This window comes from Mauremys reevesii, linkage group 11 (genome assembly GCF_016161935.1).
Source record: "Mauremys reevesii isolate NIE-2019 linkage group 11, ASM1616193v1, whole genome shotgun sequence".
Classification (NCBI taxonomy): Eukaryota; Metazoa; Chordata; order Testudines; family Geoemydidae; genus Mauremys; species Mauremys reevesii.
In genome coordinates, this window is record NC_052633.1 from 13,386,950 (window position 1) to 13,404,907 (window position 17,958).

The 17,958-nt window shown below is 41.5% G+C and overlaps 1 protein-coding gene and 1 long non-coding RNA gene across 11 annotated transcripts in view; one reads left to right on the forward strand and one right to left on the reverse strand.

The window, feature by feature from the left end:
- Positions 1-17,958, forward strand: part of ERBB4 (erb-b2 receptor tyrosine kinase 4) — a 1,095,893-nt gene that overhangs the window by 545,842 nt on the left and 532,093 nt on the right. The window lies entirely within an intron of this gene.
- LOC120374440 lies at positions 14,409-17,734 on the reverse strand. Its single transcript, XR_005586099.1, has 3 exons — positions 17,457-17,734; positions 16,056-16,189; positions 14,409-15,048 (listed from the first exon to the last, which is right to left on the reverse strand). It is a non-coding gene; the product is annotated as an uncharacterized LOC120374440 (long non-coding RNA).

Sequence of the window (17,958 nt, forward strand, 5' to 3'; positions counted from 1 at the left end):
TTAATTCGACTGAGGGTTCACTCACCTGTTTACCCATTTTCTTTTGGGTGTATATTCTTGCCATCAGTACTGCACTTAGTTTTGTGCTGAGCTAGTTGAGGAATTGTTTTGAGTGGCTTTGAATTTGTTTGGTTTATCGGGAAAATTTTCATGCCATTTTAATTGTTTTTAATGGAAAATACTATTGACATTATTCATTTACCCCAAATCAAATCGTTTTGAAAACACAAGCTTTAAAATGTGGCCCATGCTACACACTTCTTTCTTTTTAAAACTACTGTTGGAAAGAATATATCACATGGAAATATATGCACAGTGAAACTTACTGTGATCTGGGAACAAAACCAAAGAGAACTTTAAAACTCTGCACTACCCTGATTTTACCCTTCCGTGCAGAATATTGTGCTGTGAACTGAAGCATAGGCAGGCACAAATAGATTTAATGGGGTTAATGGAGAGGTAGTGAGTTAGGCCAGAGTTTTGGAAACATAGGGGATGCCATACTAGATCGGACCCATGGTCTGTCTACTCTCAGGTCCTGTCTCTATGAGTAGCCAGTAACAGCTGCTTTAGGTGAATGTACAAAAAAACCCATGAAGTAGACAGCTATGGGATAACCTACTTGCATGGAAAGTTAGATAGAGGTTGGCTTATAACTTTTGGTTCTGGCTAGATTTTTATAGCAAAAATAGTCACTCTTGCTTTAAAAAATGTTTGTGAATACATCCGAATTACTGCCTGGAGTTCCTACTGTAGATTCACTGCTATTGTTTTTGTGCTATTTTGCACTGTGAAAACTTAAAATTACACTTTTTTTGTAAAGAGGTTTGACAGTGGTATAAACAGGTTGGGAGCAATTCATGCCATGAAGTCCTATTTCTCACTGAGGGGAAAAGTGTTTAAAAGGCTGCTGCTCCTATGGCCTAATCCTAAAAGGAGCTGAGCACCTGATTTCAGCGGAGGTTATAGGTGCTCATCACCTCCCAGGCTCATGCCCTAAATTTGATCTGCCTGACAATATAAATATGAAAAGACCAGTCACTGAAACCATTTCAAATAAGGTAATCTGTGGGCACCACACATACAACAGATCAGAGCCAGCTAAACCTGCAGCCAGAAGTTATGAAATTCCTATTTAATTAAATGATTTGAAATAGAGTTCACACACACTCCTGCCATTTCACTTTCAAAAGAAATCATGTTGATTAGGCTCCTTTATCTTAGCTCATCCTATAAAATTTTACCTTTTTCCAAACGTGGCTTCATACTTTTGGGAAAAAAATAATCCTGCTTTTCATTTTGCAGGAGCGTTGCTCTTTAATATTATCATTGTTCTTTGAAACCTTTACCACTCTGCCATGTTCCAAATACGAGCTGTAAATCTGGCCTCTGCAGGAAAACGACGCAACATATTTTTATGTCTAATAAGGGTTGAAGTTTTGCTAGATGAAGCCACTGACAATTTTACAATGACCACCGCCTGTAACTATTATTGTCACATGTGAAGAGCCCACAACTGGCAGCTCCTTAAACATTTTTTTTTATTGTTCAATGAAAATGTAATACTGCAGCTAGCTGTGAATTTACAATTGATGCAAATTTATATCAAATCAGCTGCAGACGGTACCCATTTGATACTAATTTGCCAGAACAATGATTCCTGTTGTGTCATGTTAGCATGAGTCTACCAGAAACTAGGTAAGGACGCACTAACCCTCTCATTTTATGAAAAGACTAGTTTCCAATAAACCCTTTCATTGTTTTCTGAAACAAATCTCTTTTACTCAAGAAACATCTCAGACCGCCACTGTAGGCTACTCACACAATAATATGGCTTTTTGCTTTAAGCGATGGGTTTTTTTTAAAGCATTGTTTAACTATTGTGTAATATACCATCATCTGTGCTTAATACATGCCTCTGTTTTTGTTTATTTTTAATGATCTAAAAGCCTTCTTTGCTTCTCATGCTGTGTCTGATCATTGCTGCAGAGAGTTCATTTGAGTAAAGCTTAACATCACAAATTGCTCTTGTGGGTTTCTAGTTCAGTAACAGTTTGGCTTAGCTCTGGGGCAGCAAAGCACCTCTTTTTTTTTATTTAAGCTATGGATTTATAGAAATATGTCTCTGGGCTTAATCAACATAACCTTCAGCAGTTCTTTGAAACCCTGGCTTTAAAAGTCATGAATGCCAGAAATGTTTTATGGCTTGTTAGGAGTCTTTAGTACTATTGACAGATAAAAATAAAAAAGGTAGGCTGTTGTAAAACAGAACAAATAGAGGCTAAAACTGACTTTATGCTTGTAGTGAACAGTCTGCACTGTACATTGAGAAGGGCGGGTTACTAAGAAAAATGTATAACTAATATACCAAAAGATGATATAACGCTAAGGATAATATTATGAACGAGCTTTCCAGTTTTATTCAGTAAAAGTTCTGTGCGATAGTCTCGATGTTGCATTTCATCACTCTATCATTGTACTGAGAAAAATAATCCTCTGTTACAGGATCTACAGGACTTTATGGGCTTTTTATTAAGAACAAATATCTTTAGGTTACAGAAGGTTTTTGAGGACTCTTCAAAATAGAGAAATAGCTATAGGCTTTATAAGGTATTTTTTTCAGATCGTATCAGAGGGGTAGCCGTGTTAGTCTGGATCTGTAAAAGCAGCAAAGAGTCTTGTGGCACCTTATAGACTAACAGACGTCTGGTCTAATGCTCCAAAACGTCTGTTAGTCTATAAGTTACCACAAGACTCTGCTGTTTTTTCAGATAGGCAGGAGTGGCAACATAAAAGCGAGGGGGTCGGTTTAATCTATTCCATCTTTCCATTGTGAAATGTTTGGCATTAACAGTAAACCTTGGATTTTGAAGAACTTTCAACATATGGTTTTGTAAAAATCAAAATATGCAAATTCACACAAAATATGGGCTACAATAGCCACTCATCAATAATGTGAGAAGCATGATGGTGCAAGGCCAGGACGTTAAAGCAATCTTTGATTTTTCTCTCACAGGTCGTGTTTAGACAAGATTTATTAAATAATCCTCAACAAGTATTGTCCTCCATCACCTCCTTTTATTGGTGGTGGGAGCCAATTCAGGGCTCACTTTCCATTGAGCAAATGACCAGTTTCCTGGTCTGATTGATTGAGTTGAATGGGAAGTGATTAGAATGTTACAAGTCCGCACTGTTGGGAACAATAGTACAGTGCTAGTGAAACAGCCACTCTTAAGATTTCAGATTCATTCCTTATTATTTTAAAGCATCAAATCTTCTTTCCCTTCTTCTACCTCTTCTTCTTCCTGGGAGCAGCCCAGAAGATGGAATAAAATTCAAACTTTGTTTGGGACTGGGAAAAGAAGGGAAAATGACCAGCCACCCATTATATATGTTTGGTGGTGGTGGTGGTGGTTGTTTTTTAACAGAGGAAAAATTGTGCCTTATGCTTTTAAAATCCCCCCCGCGACTCATATCTTCTCACAGCCTTGAACTTCTCAAGCTCAGAATTATGCAGACATGAAGAATAATAGGATAGGAATCATAATGTGGGCTTAATTTTCTGTTCTCAGTTCTGTAATACAGCCTTTCTTGATTTCACAAAAGGCTGTGAACTGAGCGCCTGTGGCAGGTGCTAAGGCTGGGATTGTCGTGAAGCCATAGGGGATTTGGGCACCCAGCTGAATTTCATTTGCATTTAGGCACCTAACTCCTTGAGGCTTCTTTGAAAATCCTAATCTATATAGGTTGTGCTGGAAAGTGAAAGCCTCTGTTCATGTAAGGAAGAAGTATTAAAGTCTCTAAGCCATTTCTTCAATCGCCTGAAAGGCCAATTCAGTCCTTTTTACTGAGACTGTCAGTAAGGAGGCCAGTCAGTGACAATTGCGGTGGTAGTTTTTGAGGCATTATGAACTGAACTACATTCACTAAGTGATTTGACATAGCCCACCCATTAGCCATCAGGTGGTGAGGAAGATTTAGCATTTCTGCTGTAAATTAATAATAATATTGAGGCAAAAATATTTGAGCGGGGCTGAGTCAGAGTTCTGTGTGCATGCTGGCTAACGACGAGAGAGATTTACTGCAGCTCATGAATAAATGAGTCTAAGTTGTGTATTTTATTTTGTATTTACTATCTGGCACTTCACAAAACTATATTGTGCAGGAATTCCGCATATTGTAAATAAAGTACACTAGGATGATTTTTGAATTCTAATTCTGCAGCCACTCAGTTCTCACCTTGAAAGCAATTCATCAGTTCCTAGAGCTAGAATCCTTTTGACCACTCAAACAGAGGACAATACTACCCTGGATGTGAACCACCCGTCGTTCTAGAAGGAAGGCACACGTTTTTAATAGTGAGGATAATTAACCATTGGAACAGTTTTCCAAGGGTTATGGTGGATTCCCGGTCACTTGAAGCCTTTACATCAAAATAGAATGTCTTTCTAAAAAACATTGTTGCCCTCTTGGCTGAGTGGAAATCTAAATTCGGGGCTTTGCAGGGTGGCGTCAGTTTGGGCAAAAAATCAATGACATGGAGTAAGGTGTTTTCTTAATGTCATTTGTTTGTTTATTTAATCAAACGTGTTCTGTTTCCCTGTGTGATAAACAGGGAACTATCTCTTCTTGTTTATGAATATGGTACATGCTTCTGTGTGTTTATGATGGCTACTTGCTATGGGGATAGATCAAAAGGTGCTGTTAAAGGAACCAAGTAGGAAAGGTAAAACAATAACACAGATAACAGTCCTAGAGGAAACGATGGTGAAACTGGTTTCTGGGGAATATCCCTTACCTGGCTCCAGCCAGGCTAAGAATGGTTTACTCTTCCTGAGATTTCACCTAGGATCACAAAGAAAATACTAAACAATAGAGGATCCTGGGTTTAGAAAAGGGAGGGGATTGAGTGAGTGGCCAAAGGCTGCCCATGGAGAACAACATAAGAGTGGCAATACTGGGTCAGGCCAGTGGTCCATCTAGCCCAGTGTCCTGTCTTCTGACAGTGGCCAATGCCAGATGCTTCAAAGGGAATGAACACAACAGAATAGTATCAAATGACCCATCTCCTGTCATCCAGTCCCAGCATCTGGCAATGAGAGGATTAGGGACACCCAGGGCGTGGGTTTGCATCTCTGACCATCTTGGCTAGTAGCCACTGATGGATTCATCCTCCATGAACTTATCTAATTCTTTTTTTAATTGAGTTTTGGCCTTCATAACATCCCCTGGCAGTGAGTTCCACAGGTTGATTATGTGTTGTGTGAAGAAGTACTTCCTTTTGTTAGTTTTAAACCTGCTGCCTATTAAATCCATTGGATGACCCCTGGTTCTTGTGTTATGTAAAGGGGTAAATAACACTTCCTTATTCACTTTATCCACATGATTGTATAGACCTGTATCATATCCCCTCTTGTAATCTCTCTTCCACATGAATAGTCCCAGTCTTTTTAATCTATCTTCATATAGAAGCTGTTCCATACCCTTAATCATTTTTGTTGCCCCTCTCTGTATCTTTTCCACTTCTAATATATCTTTTTTGAGACAGGGTGACCAGATCTGTATGCAGTATTCAAGGTGTGGTTTTACCATGGATTTATGCAGTGGCATTATGATATTTAATATCTTCTTATCCATTTTTTCCCTAATGGTTCCTAATGTTAAATTAGCTTTTTTTGACTGAGGCTGCACATTGAGTGGATATTTTCTGAGAACTATCCACAAAGATTCCAAAATATCTTTCTTGTGTGGAAACAGCTAATTTAGAGCCCATCATTTTGTATGTATAGTTGGGATTATGTATCCCAGGCTGCATTACTTTGTATTTATCAACATTGAATTTCATCTGCCATTTTGTTTGCCAGTCACCTAGTTTTGTGTGATCCCTTTGTAAGTCTTCACAGTCAGCTTTGCACTTAACTCTCTTGAATAATTTTGTACAGGGCTGGCTCCAGACCCCAGCGTGCCAAGCACGCGCTTGGGGCGGCATCCCGCGGGAGGGCGGCAGGCGGCCCCGGTGGACCTCCTGCAGACGTGCCTGCAGAGGGTCTGCTGGTCCCGCGGCTCCGGTGGAGCATCCGCAGGCACGTCTGCAGGAGGTCCACCGGAGCCGCGGGACTGGCGACCGCCAGAGCGCCCCCTGCAGTGTGCCGCCCTCCTTGGGGCGGCGCAAATCCTAGAGCCGCCCCTGATTTTGTATCATCTGCAGTTTTTGCCAACTGTCAGTTTATCTCCTTTTCCAGATCATTTATGAGTACATTAAACAGAACTGGTCCCTGTACATACCCCTGAGGGACACCACTATTAACCTCACTCCATTTAAAATAATCCCCATATATTCCTACCCTTTTTTCCTGTCTTTTAACCAGTTAGTGATCCATGATAGCACTTTCCTCTTATCCCTTAACAGCTTACTTTGCTTAAAAGCTGTTGGTGAGGGACCTTGTCAAATGCTTTTGGGAAATCCATGTATACTACATCCATTGGATCACATGTTTCTTGATCCCCTCAAAGAATTCTAATAGATTGGTGAGGCATGATTTCCATTTACAAAAGCCATGTTGACTCTTCCCTAACAAATCATATTCACTATGTGTGTGATAATTCTGTTCTTTACTATATTTTCAACCAATTTGCTTGGAACTGAAGTTAGATTTACTGGCCTGTAATTGCCAGGATCACCTCCACAGCCTTTTTTAAAAATAGGCATCACGTTAGCTATCCTCCAGTCATCTGGTACAGAATTGATTTAGATTTATATACTACCGTTAGTAGTTGTGCAGTTTCATATTTGAGTTCCTTCAGAACTCTTGGGTGAATGCCATCTGGTGCTGGTGACCTTAGTACTGTTTAATTTATCTGTTTCAGAGCCTCCTCTATTGCCTCCTCACTGTGGGACCTCAGATTTCTCACCTAAAAAAAAATGGGCTTGGTGTGGGAATCTCTCTCACAGTGAAGACCGATGCAAAGAATTCATTTAGCTTCTGCACTATGGCCTTGTCTTCCATGAGTGCTCCTTTAGCACTCAGTTGTCCAATTGCCCCAGTGATTGTTTGGCAGGCTTCCTGCTTGATGAACTTAATTTTTTTTTTCTGTTAGCTTTTGAATCTTTTGCTAGTTGCTCTTCAGATTCCTCTTTGGCCTGCCTAATTATACTTGACTTGGCAGAGTTTTGCTCCTTTGTATTTTCCTCTGTAAGATTAGACTTCAATTAATTTGAGCCCCTATTATGGTGTTTTTAAAAAGTTTCCATGCAGCTTGCAGGCATTTCACTCTTGTGACTGTTCCATTTAATTTCCATTGAACTAGCTTCCTCATTTTTGTGTAGTTCGCCTTTCGGAAGTTAAATGCTATTGTGGTGGGCTTCTTTGGTGTTTCCCCCTCCACAAGGATGTTAAATTTAATCATATCATGGGCACTATTTCCGAGTGGTTCAGATATATTCACCTTTTGGACCAGACCAGAGTCAGAGTCAGTGAGAGCTGATAGGCTGGTAAGGAAACAGAGAGAGATCAAGAGACCCAGAAACAATACGAGGGGCAGGCTGCTTCTCACAGCCCAGGCATGGAGGTAACTGGCCTAGCTGAAACATACCAAAGCTTGCCAGGAAAGATCCAAGGGTTAAGTAAAATAAAATCTGTGTATAGCCTTTAATTGTTTTTGTCCTTTGCTCTGTGCATTGTGCCTTTGGGTGAATGAATCAAGAATGCTTTCTTCTGAAGAAGCTGTTTTTGTGTTACTTTAACCACCTGGCTCATCACACATCCCTGGGATAAAAGGCTTGGGAGTTGCCAAACCCAATTTGGGCCTGTTGTGTTAACATGCTTGGCGAACTGGGATACTGGTGGTCCAGTCCCAGAGTGGTTAAACTGTATAGTTACACCCAGAGTGAGATGCAGGAAGCCAAGCCCGCTACCAAAGGTGCACTTGAAGGGGACTAAAAGACCCAGTTCACCCATGAACCATGACACCCTCAATAACGGTAGGAACAAGCCACCTGGAGGCAGCCCCCTTTGGCAGGAATCTCAGATAAAGAACCTCACTGCACTGTCTCAGACAGCAGCTATTCTGAACCTCTGCCTCTCTCCAAGGGCTCACACGGACTGACCGCCAAATGCAGACTATTTCAGTCCAGGGACCAGACCATACTCAAATTCCTGACTGCTTGTCACATAGCTTTGTTTTAGTCCCTGAGTCTTAAGCCTAGAAAAACTCTGTCAGCTCCTTACTCCTGGTCTGGCTGCAAGGTCTCTGGTAACACTTTTTGTACTATTTTAGGATATCAGCTGCTCCTACTGTTGGGCACAGAGTGTTTTAGCACATCCATTCACCTTAACAAGGTCTGTGATCACCTTTTCATCCAACACTCTCAGTGGTGAGCCTTTTACAACTCTTTGCTCTAGTACAACCGGAAGTTATCAGGGTTGGTACAGGAATCACTTAGGTATGTCTGCACTGCAACTGAGAGCATGCTACCCAGCATGGGTAAACAGACCCAGAAACTGCCCTCAAGCTAGCATGCTACAAATAGCAGCATGGTGCAATGGTTTGAACTGGTCCCCTGAGTACGTACCCGGAGGGTTGAGCAGGTTTGGACTTGAGAGGCTAGCTCAAGTCAACCACCAGTGCTACCATGGCCACAATGTTATTTTTAACATGCTATCTCGAGCAGACCGACATCATGTCTGTCTATTCATGCTGGGAAGCACCCTGTGTAGGCAGACCTTTGGAGAAATGCTGTGGCCTGAGTTATGAAGGAGGACGAACTAGAAGTTCCCCCCGGCCTTAAAATCTAAGAACCTATTAATGATTTTGTAAAACCAAGGCACAATCTCCTCAGCTCACATCCACGAGAAATAAAGTATGAACAGAGTAGACTTTCTCTTAGTATTTGACGCATCCGTTTCCTTGAGTTGTTGAAAATTGAGAGAAACAAAGTTAATTTAAATCTGGTTCAAGTAATAAGTGAAAGTGCAGGTCAGTTCTTATTTTATCTAAAGCCGTTCATCCATCCCTAAAAACTACAGTTGATATAGGAAAATGAAGCACAGATGTTGTAATAAAAAAGTATACATTTGAATATCATCGGGCTTCATTGAAATTATTGTATATGCTGCTGTTCCATTGTTTAATTATGTACAATTAGCACTGGAATTGCTAGCTCCCTGCTGGAGTCTTTTCTCTTAGATTTACAATAGGTCATGGTAGAATATTTTTCTCATTACTGTCATAGATGCATTAATTGAGCTGGATCTGATCTCTCACATTCAGTAGTTTTACCCATAGACGAATAATTTACTTAAGTACAAATAATTTCTTCTTTGCCATATTTAACTGAAGCCTGAAGCAAGCATAACAGAGATGGGAGAATTTATAGTCCATTAAAGCTTCTTCCATCAAGTGTCATCAATGAAAACTGTTTTGAGCATGTGAAGCAAAATTAAGATAAATCTTGTTTTGGTAACTAGTGAAAATACTTTTCCTTTGGCCCGTAGCTAGCCAGATTGAAGAGGCTTTGGGGAGTTGTGAAGGGGGAAACAGCAAAATAAATATATTTAGGGGCTAGGAACTCTCTTCCAGAAAAATGTGAAAGTGCCAGTTGACATTTGCTTGGATTGCAAAGGATTTTATGACTTCTTAACAAAATATTTTGGCCCTGACTCTGCAATATGAAATATGAGGGTGCATTGCTGTGCCTGATTCAAGTTAATGGGGCTTTGCGTGGTGCAGAAGTCCATCCATCACAGGATTGGGGCCTTATGTGGGGGAAAAGCATGCCTGTCTGGTATGTGTCTGGAAGTATGAGCTCTGTTCATTCATTCTCCTCCTGCTACAATCCCCATGCGCTCACATCTCTACAACATTCCCCACCCCCCATTCACCGCCCTGTGATCCTTTCCTCCCCATTCTCTTCCCCCTTGTCTGTATTTGGTATATACTGCCGGTAGCTGCCCATCGTCCCTTTGCTTCCAGAGAGTCCCATACACGTTCTCCTCCTCATACGTGCCATGTGTGGGCTTCCCGACTCTTTCCGTCCTCTCCTGATGGCTTCCCCCTAGTGGCCTTGTGGATACTCAATGGCCCCCACTCATGTACTGTTGTGATGCTCTCTTCCTTTTGGTGTTCTGATGTTAATGAGCTTTGTGCTGCTGCTCAGCGAGCTCGCTGCTCTATCAGCCCTCAGTCACTGGCAGAGAGGGAGAGAACGGCTAAGCAGAGCCGGGAAGAGTTGCTAATGTCATACAAGGCATGGTTCTAATCTTCATGATCAGCCAGCTTCCCTCCTTGGGGACTCCAGCACACCTTGAGTGGGGGAATGGCCTGAGAGCCACAAGGTGGCGTCTTGCTGTTGCAACAGGCCTGTTTATGCTTAAAATTAGATGCACATGGCGTGGAAAAGCAAACAGTGGAAAATCAGGACAGATTAATCCCTAACCACCCCACGTCCTCTGCTTTATCAGTGATAAGAAGGAAAAGTAGATGGGCATCAGTTTCTTCCCTAGTGCATTGACACTATTAAAGAAGAAAAACAACAAAATGGGACTGGGACAGCATTAGTGTTAACAGTAACTCTTACACCAAACTAGATGGCCCCATCCTCTGGGAGTACATCCACATTGGAGCTGGAGATGTAAATTCCAGCTCGAGTACTCATAGCCGTACTAACTTGGATCGAGGTAGTGAGCTAAAAATAGAAGCTTAGCGATGGCGGCGCAAGCGGCTGGATGGGCTCGCCGCCCCTGGTATGATCCCATCCAAAACCCTAGGCACGTACTCGGGAGGCTAGCCCAACCTGCCGCTCGCTCTGCGGCAGCTACGCTTCTCTTCTGAGCACCCCATCTGTGTCCGAGCTAGCGTGGATATGTCTCTTCAAGTACACCTTCCGGCTCCCGCATGAACTCCTTACCTGAGGAGGTTGTGAAGGCTAGGACTATAACAATGTTTAAAAGGGGACTGGATAAATTCATGGTGGCTAAGTCCATAAATGGCTATTAGCCAGAATGGGTAAGAATGGTGTCCCTAGCCTCTGTTCGTCAGAGGATGGAGATGGATGGCAGGAGAGAGATCACTTGATCATTGCCTGTAAGATTCACTCCCTCTGGGGCACATGGCATTGGCCACTGTCGGTAGACAGATACTGGGCTAGATGGACCTTTGGTCTGACCCGGTACGGCCTTTCTTATGTTCTTATGTATCCCGGGTTAGTTAACTCAATAGCGGTCCATGGTCATAACTGTATGCAAGGAGCTTTGCTGCTGTAGGGCTAAAGGGCAACTTTGCAGTTTTCCCCGTGCAAAGGGTGACATGGAGCTGGGCACCACTAAGAACGACCTGGGAATAAAATGTGATTCTGAGAATCATAATTCTGTCCTCATTTCCTTCCTTGCACCAGTGGGGAAGTAATCGACTACCGCCCTGTGACAGCAACAGACTTCTTACCCCTCTGCACCAGCTCATTTCTACCCGCAAGGGGTGTTTTTGGTACTGAATGGGCAAGGCTCCACCCATCTGTATGTGAATTGTCCATCCAAATGCTGGGAATGATGAGGCAGGGAGTCCAACCATGAAGCGAGAGGGGCAACTCTGTGAAGTGAGAAGTGATTCATTTAATTTCTTCTCTCATTGTTTTTTTTTCATTTTTGTGCCCACCTCCCCACCTGCTTTCATCCAGGCTGGGATGTGGAAGTACTTAAGTAGCACAACAAAAGTTATTATCTTGTTTTTTTCCTGCTGGAAACATTGGACGTTTCACAAGAAAAGCCAGTCCTTTTCCAGGAAGATCTAGGCAATAATATGCATGAAGAGTTTCAGAGAAGTCACTTTTCCCAACCTGCTCTGCAGACACAGTCTGTACACAATATAGAGACCAGACAAACCTACCTCCCAGAGTTTGGCTTCATTAACAAAGAGAGCAACAATAAAGACAGGTGTGACTGCTTCAGAATGTAGGCCAGTCTCTAAGTATGAGAGGTCAGGATGAGATCTGTGTGAGGGGCAGAATATCCCACGCCTGCCTACGACAGGGATCTTATACCTTCCTCTGAAGCATCTGCTACTGCTGCTGTCAGGGACATAGAACTGAACCAGATGGACCTTGTCTGATCCAGTATGGCAATTCCTATATTTCTATGCACAGCCTAGAGGCTGTCTCTCCACAGGAGCAGCACCACGGTTTTTGTCGCCCTAAGCAGCAGCGCTCCTCTGAGCATTCGGCGGCGGGGGGTCCTTCCGTTCCGCATCTTCAGGGCACTTCGGCGGCGGGTCCCAGAGCGAGTGAAGGACCCGCCACTGAATTTCCGCCAAAGACCCGGAGCGGAAGGACCCCCCCCGCTGCCGAATTTCCGCCGAGGGCAGCAAAATGCCACCCCCCAAATCCTGCCACCCTAGGCAACCACCTAGGATCATCTAGTGGAAGCGCCGGCCCTGTGTCTCCACAGAACCACTCCCAGCACTATTAAATCAGATAGGATAATATCTCTGTGCCTCAGTGCACCAGCCAAACTCATTTAAACCTCTCCCACACTTGCTAAGAGGGTGATTCAGGTGACACTGCCAGATCATTACAAGTTCATTCAACAAATATTTTCCATCAATTGAAGACTAGATTATTTATGAATACATTGTTCCAGCTCTATATATGTTGAACGGTATTTATCAAATCCATCAGAGAAGACATTATTTACAGGTTTTATTTTATTTTTTTCATTTTTTGGCTAAGCCTTTTGATGTTTGGGCTGCATAAATACAAACCCACATATGAATAGGATGAGGAGCCTCGAATATGTATTTTTCTTGTAATGTGGAGAAAAATCCACTTGCTTCCTTTTATAACTTCAGTTTGAGTTGCAATAATGATAGATGAAAAGATTACACAAAAAGCACTCTACTGTCGTTATTCAAGGGGTCCTAACAGGGGTCAGGGCCCCTTTGTGTTACAAAAATATCCAGAGACAATCCCTGCTCCAAAAAGCTCACACTCTAAATAAGCAAGATGGACAAAGGGTGGCAAAAAGGAAGGTTTAGTATTCCCATTTTACAGATGGGTTACTGAGGGGAGAGAAGTTAAGGGTAAAATCTTCAAAAGTACACAAATGATTTAGGCACCAAAATCCAAGAGAGAAGGAATTAGGTGCCTACATTACTTAGGCTGCAGTTTTCAAAAGTGCCTATGTGACTTTCCCATGGCCACACAGGGAGTCTATGGCAGAGCCAGGAGTTGAATGCAGATCTTCCACATCCCAGTCATAATTTCTAAAAACATCCTTCTTCTGGTAGTGAGGCACACACACGAGAACAGAAATATGTATAATCATTGGGGGAGACACATGTTGCAGCTTTTCTTTTCAGGTAAAATATTAGGACTTCTTTTAATGTGCCTCGTGTTTGCAGTGTCCAAGGTGTACCATCCACGATGCTAAAGACATAGCTTTTCAGAGCAGTTCTCTTCAGGTGACCCAGCCATTCGGAAAAGTATGAAGCGCCATCAAACAGAAATGTATAATTAATGCAATCATTGTATAATTTTATTCCCTTTTTCATCAAAGTTGCTGTACACAGGATATGTATTAAATATCACTATTTTGCCATCTCCCAAGACAACTGCAGATTATGAGTTAGGAAGACCTCAATAGGCTAGCCCAGTTCAACATTTTCTTTGCAAAATAAATAGGGCCTGTCTTGTGAATATGAATGAGATTAACTAAAGCCATTAATTAATGTGACTTTTTAAAAGGGAGCTGTAAATGGAATAATTCACCATGTATAGCATCTTAATTTTCTTCACTGTCAAGTATTTTTTTTTATTTTTGGTGTTTACTCTCTGTTGTCATTAAAAAGCTTTTATAGGTTTGGAAGTTGGGTTTTTCTTTTGGAAAGGGGGAGTCCCTTCTGATTTTGTAGCTTTTCCATTTGGCAAATATTGATTCCCTTCCTCCCTCCCCCTTTTTCCTTATGAAATAGTGATTGTCAATAAAAAAAATCATCTTTTTCATCCTCTCAGAATTCTTCCTAGGACGGTTCAGGTCTGTGCTGCTCCAGACATAGGGTTCTGCCTGTCAGCAAAGTTTGACCCCAAGTTAACTAATAAATTAGAAAAAGAAATTACAGGGAGAGAAATCACCGAAGCAATGAAAGCACTAAACCTTGGCAAAACTCCAGTCCCAGAAGGCCCGTCAGTCGACATACATAAAAATGCATAGATATCCTCCCTGATACATTATTAGACATTTATAATTTGGCCTTTCAGATGGAAAAAAAAATGCAAGTATCCCTATTCTGAGGATGGGCAAACGGTATTACAGAGTTTACGTGACCTGCCCATGCTCAAGTTGATGGCAGAGCCAGGAATAGAATGTTCATTTCCTCATTCCCAGTCCTGCGCCCCATTCATGGGACCACACTGTCTCTCTCTCTGGAAATTCAGCCAATATCCCTGCAGGAAATAATGACCTCTGCCATATTTGATGTATTATTCATATCGTGGTAACACCTTGATTGCCAAGGGAAATGGGTTTTTAAGCAAAATGCATTAAATAGATTTCAGTTCTTTCCAAGGAAAGCTAAAGCACTATAAGGACACATAAAAATATACAGTTTAATTTGTCACATTTCTACAATTAAGTATCTGTGTATTCAAATACATTACACTGGGGCATTTGTTTGTCAGATACGAGGACCATTTCATCCTTAGACATACTCTTGGGATGTAGAAAATGAGATCTCAGCCAGCTTGAAAGAAAGTAGAACAGACAATACTCCATGCACGTCCCTTTGTTCCCCGGTTCTGGAACTGTGCTCAGCATTGACAGTCAGTTGTTTTCAACTAAGTCGTGAGCTTCACTGGTGTTGACTGTCCTATAGCATCCATTCTGGGCATCCTCTTCAAATCAGTTATTGCAGTTGTGTCCAGAGGTCCCAAACAGAATGGAGGTCCTACTCTTAGGAGTCAGTACACATATATATGAAGATATGGTCCATCTGATAGACTTTTTCTTTATATCATGCAATTATTTCTTGGAAACTGTTACAAATGCATAGTCTAAAATGCACCTTATGGAAAGAATGGAAGAAAGGGATTAAAATCACATTGGAAATATCATGAGACATTGTCTCAGAAAGACATTAAGAAAAATCATTGGTTAGTTTAACCCTTCAGAGCATTTCCCTAAAGCTTGGACCAATTTGCTTAACCATTGTTTGTAACATTTATTTTTTCTTATTTTTGTGTGTGTGTCTTAATTTCCAGGCCTTGTTCTGGTGTGCCTGTTAACTTTCCATGCTATAACAAGCCTAATTTTTCTTTATTTCAAATGAATATTATATACATTAATTGCGATTTGATTACCATGTAATTACATTGTGACTCATGACAGTTTAGACAAAGTATCATATCTACATCTTAAGAACATGATGCATGTTTGACTAATATTTCAAAGAAATGTGTAAATATGTTGGTATTTGGTGACACTTTTAATACATGTTACTTTCCTCCCTGATTCATTTAGCCCATCAGTAGTTCAGTGGCAAAGAGCAGCCAACCCGTGCACCGCAATTTATTCTTGAATGGGCGTAGCCAATCGGGCCAAATTGCAATTGGTTGTACATAATCCGTGAAGCTCTTTGTAAAGAGGATGTTGGTGCAGGCATATTGCTTGAGTCAAGAGAAGGGACAAATTACATGACTCTCCTGGGAAACTAATTGCTTCCAAGCAGGCTACTTATTAAATAATGTTTATACCATTGTACAACAGTTTCAGCCACCTTCAGTGCACTTCACCGAATGTGCACATTTTAATTCCAACTCCGCACTGGGCTCTCTACATTAGTTTTGACTATTTGGAAGTTCTGAGAAGTTGACTGATGTTTTGCTTCCTCACTTCAACAAAGATTAGTGAGCATTTTCACTGAGTTTGACCTTGACATCCCAGAGAGAGCCTAATGATATGCAGTCCCTATTAGTCATTACAGCCATTTCATCTCAATTTCTCTTTCCCTTCCCTCTCCTCTTCTCTCCGGAAGTTTAGACAAATACAGCCAATTAGCCTTTAAGCACATACCTTAGTCTATAGCAGGGCGCTAATGAGAAATTAAAACAAACGGTGTGCCTAAGGAACTCTGGTCTGGTTTGAAGTCCCACAGACTCGCAGCCAGGAAGTTAGCTTGAATCAATGCTGTTACGATTCATTATGGCCTGGAAAGAAGGGAATGCAGGGATTCAGATTATAGATTGTCACATTGCGGTAATGCAAAATGCAATGGGATATTGTAAGCTAGCAAGTTAATAAAGCTTTCAAATGCTTGGCTAAAGCTAACCAAGGCTAGTCATGGCACATGCGTTTATTTCTTTTTCTCACATATGGCTCTTCATTATTATTTTTACTAATTATTTTACTATGGAGGGTAGACCTGGAGTGTTCAGTCAAGGATCAGGGTCCCTTTGTGCTACGTGTTGTATGGGGAGGGGGAGGAGGGAGGAGGCATGACCTTAGCCATGTTAACTAACAGCACATTCAATACATCTTAGCAGTCACTGCAGACAGGGACCAACCTTTTTAGCATTGTACCACGTAGTAGTGGGCATCACGCACAGGAACCATTGGGTTAACCAGGACTAGCTAACGTGATGTTGAATGTGGTAATTTTCACTGTCTTCACTGACTGTAGAGTCTTGTTTAACATTATGTTAGTTAACACAACGCCTTGAGGTTATATTCTCATATTGCCAAATTTTCTGGTGAAAACCTGGCCATAGAATTAAAGGAAATTCCTAATCCAGAGAGCTCACAATCTTGGTTTATTGAATTTCATTTATTTGGCTCTTTGATCCAAAGCTCTGTAAGTGTAACACACGGAAAGAACAATGAAACCAATAACAATCAACAACAAAGAATCACATTGTGACAGAGTACTGGGAACCAACCGCTGAGTCAGCACTCTGATCATGAAATCACCAATCCCCTGACTCGGTCTAATTAGCAGATTAGAATGGGCTGGGGAGGACTAAAGACCTAATTAGCTCATTAGCACAGAGGGTAGAAGACGACACAGAAAGGAAGTGCTGGGGGGGAGGGGGAGAGAGAAAGAGAGGCTAGTAGAGCCAGAACCAAGGAGCATCTCTGGATGGAGAGTGCTCTGTCCTTGTCTTGGCAAAGGGCTGAGGAGACATTAATAGCGTAAGTGATGTGGTATATGGCCAGTAGAGATGGTGGGGAAGAGACAATGTAACTAATCTATGTGGTGGTGTTTGACAACTGAAGGTCTCCAAACAGTTTGTGTAGACAGAGCAGGTGCAAGACCTTGCCCTATCATGTACATCATCAACTAGATGGTCCCTGGAAAAAGTAAAATATGAGAGAAGGGAAGGGAGACATTTCTAGAGAATTCATAACTAAGAAACAATCATCTTCATAACTTAGAATTATCTGTGCTCATGACAAGCAACAATCCAAGTTACTCACCCTTCTGTCTGACAGGATGTATTTTAGAAAGGAGACTCCATGAGAGAGGAAACTTCAGAGGAGTTTGTTTCAAAAGAAGAGTCGTCCAATTGTAACCAGTGCCATGATGTCCTATTAACTCATCTTTGAAGAAGTTGTCTCCAGCCAAACAATAGCAACAGTAAAGGCATGAGTTGTGAACGCCAAAGCCCCTGTGACTCATTTAAATGTTAACATTATTGACCATAGACAGCTTTTCCCCCTCACTTTGATAATTTACTTTATAAATAAATTGAAAGAGTTTGGTAATGTAATGTGTGTGAGTGGGGATTTTGCCTTAATAAAGGAGAGCCTGATTAGACCAGTAGAGAGAGATGACACTTTTGGGTGAGGGGGTATATGTGTATGTACAATATATAAACATAATATGCAGTATATAGAAGAACAACTGATAAGCATCAGTGAGTCAGCAGGAAAATTCAATTACAGTTTTTCTGACCCCATAAACTGAGATGGAGTTAGA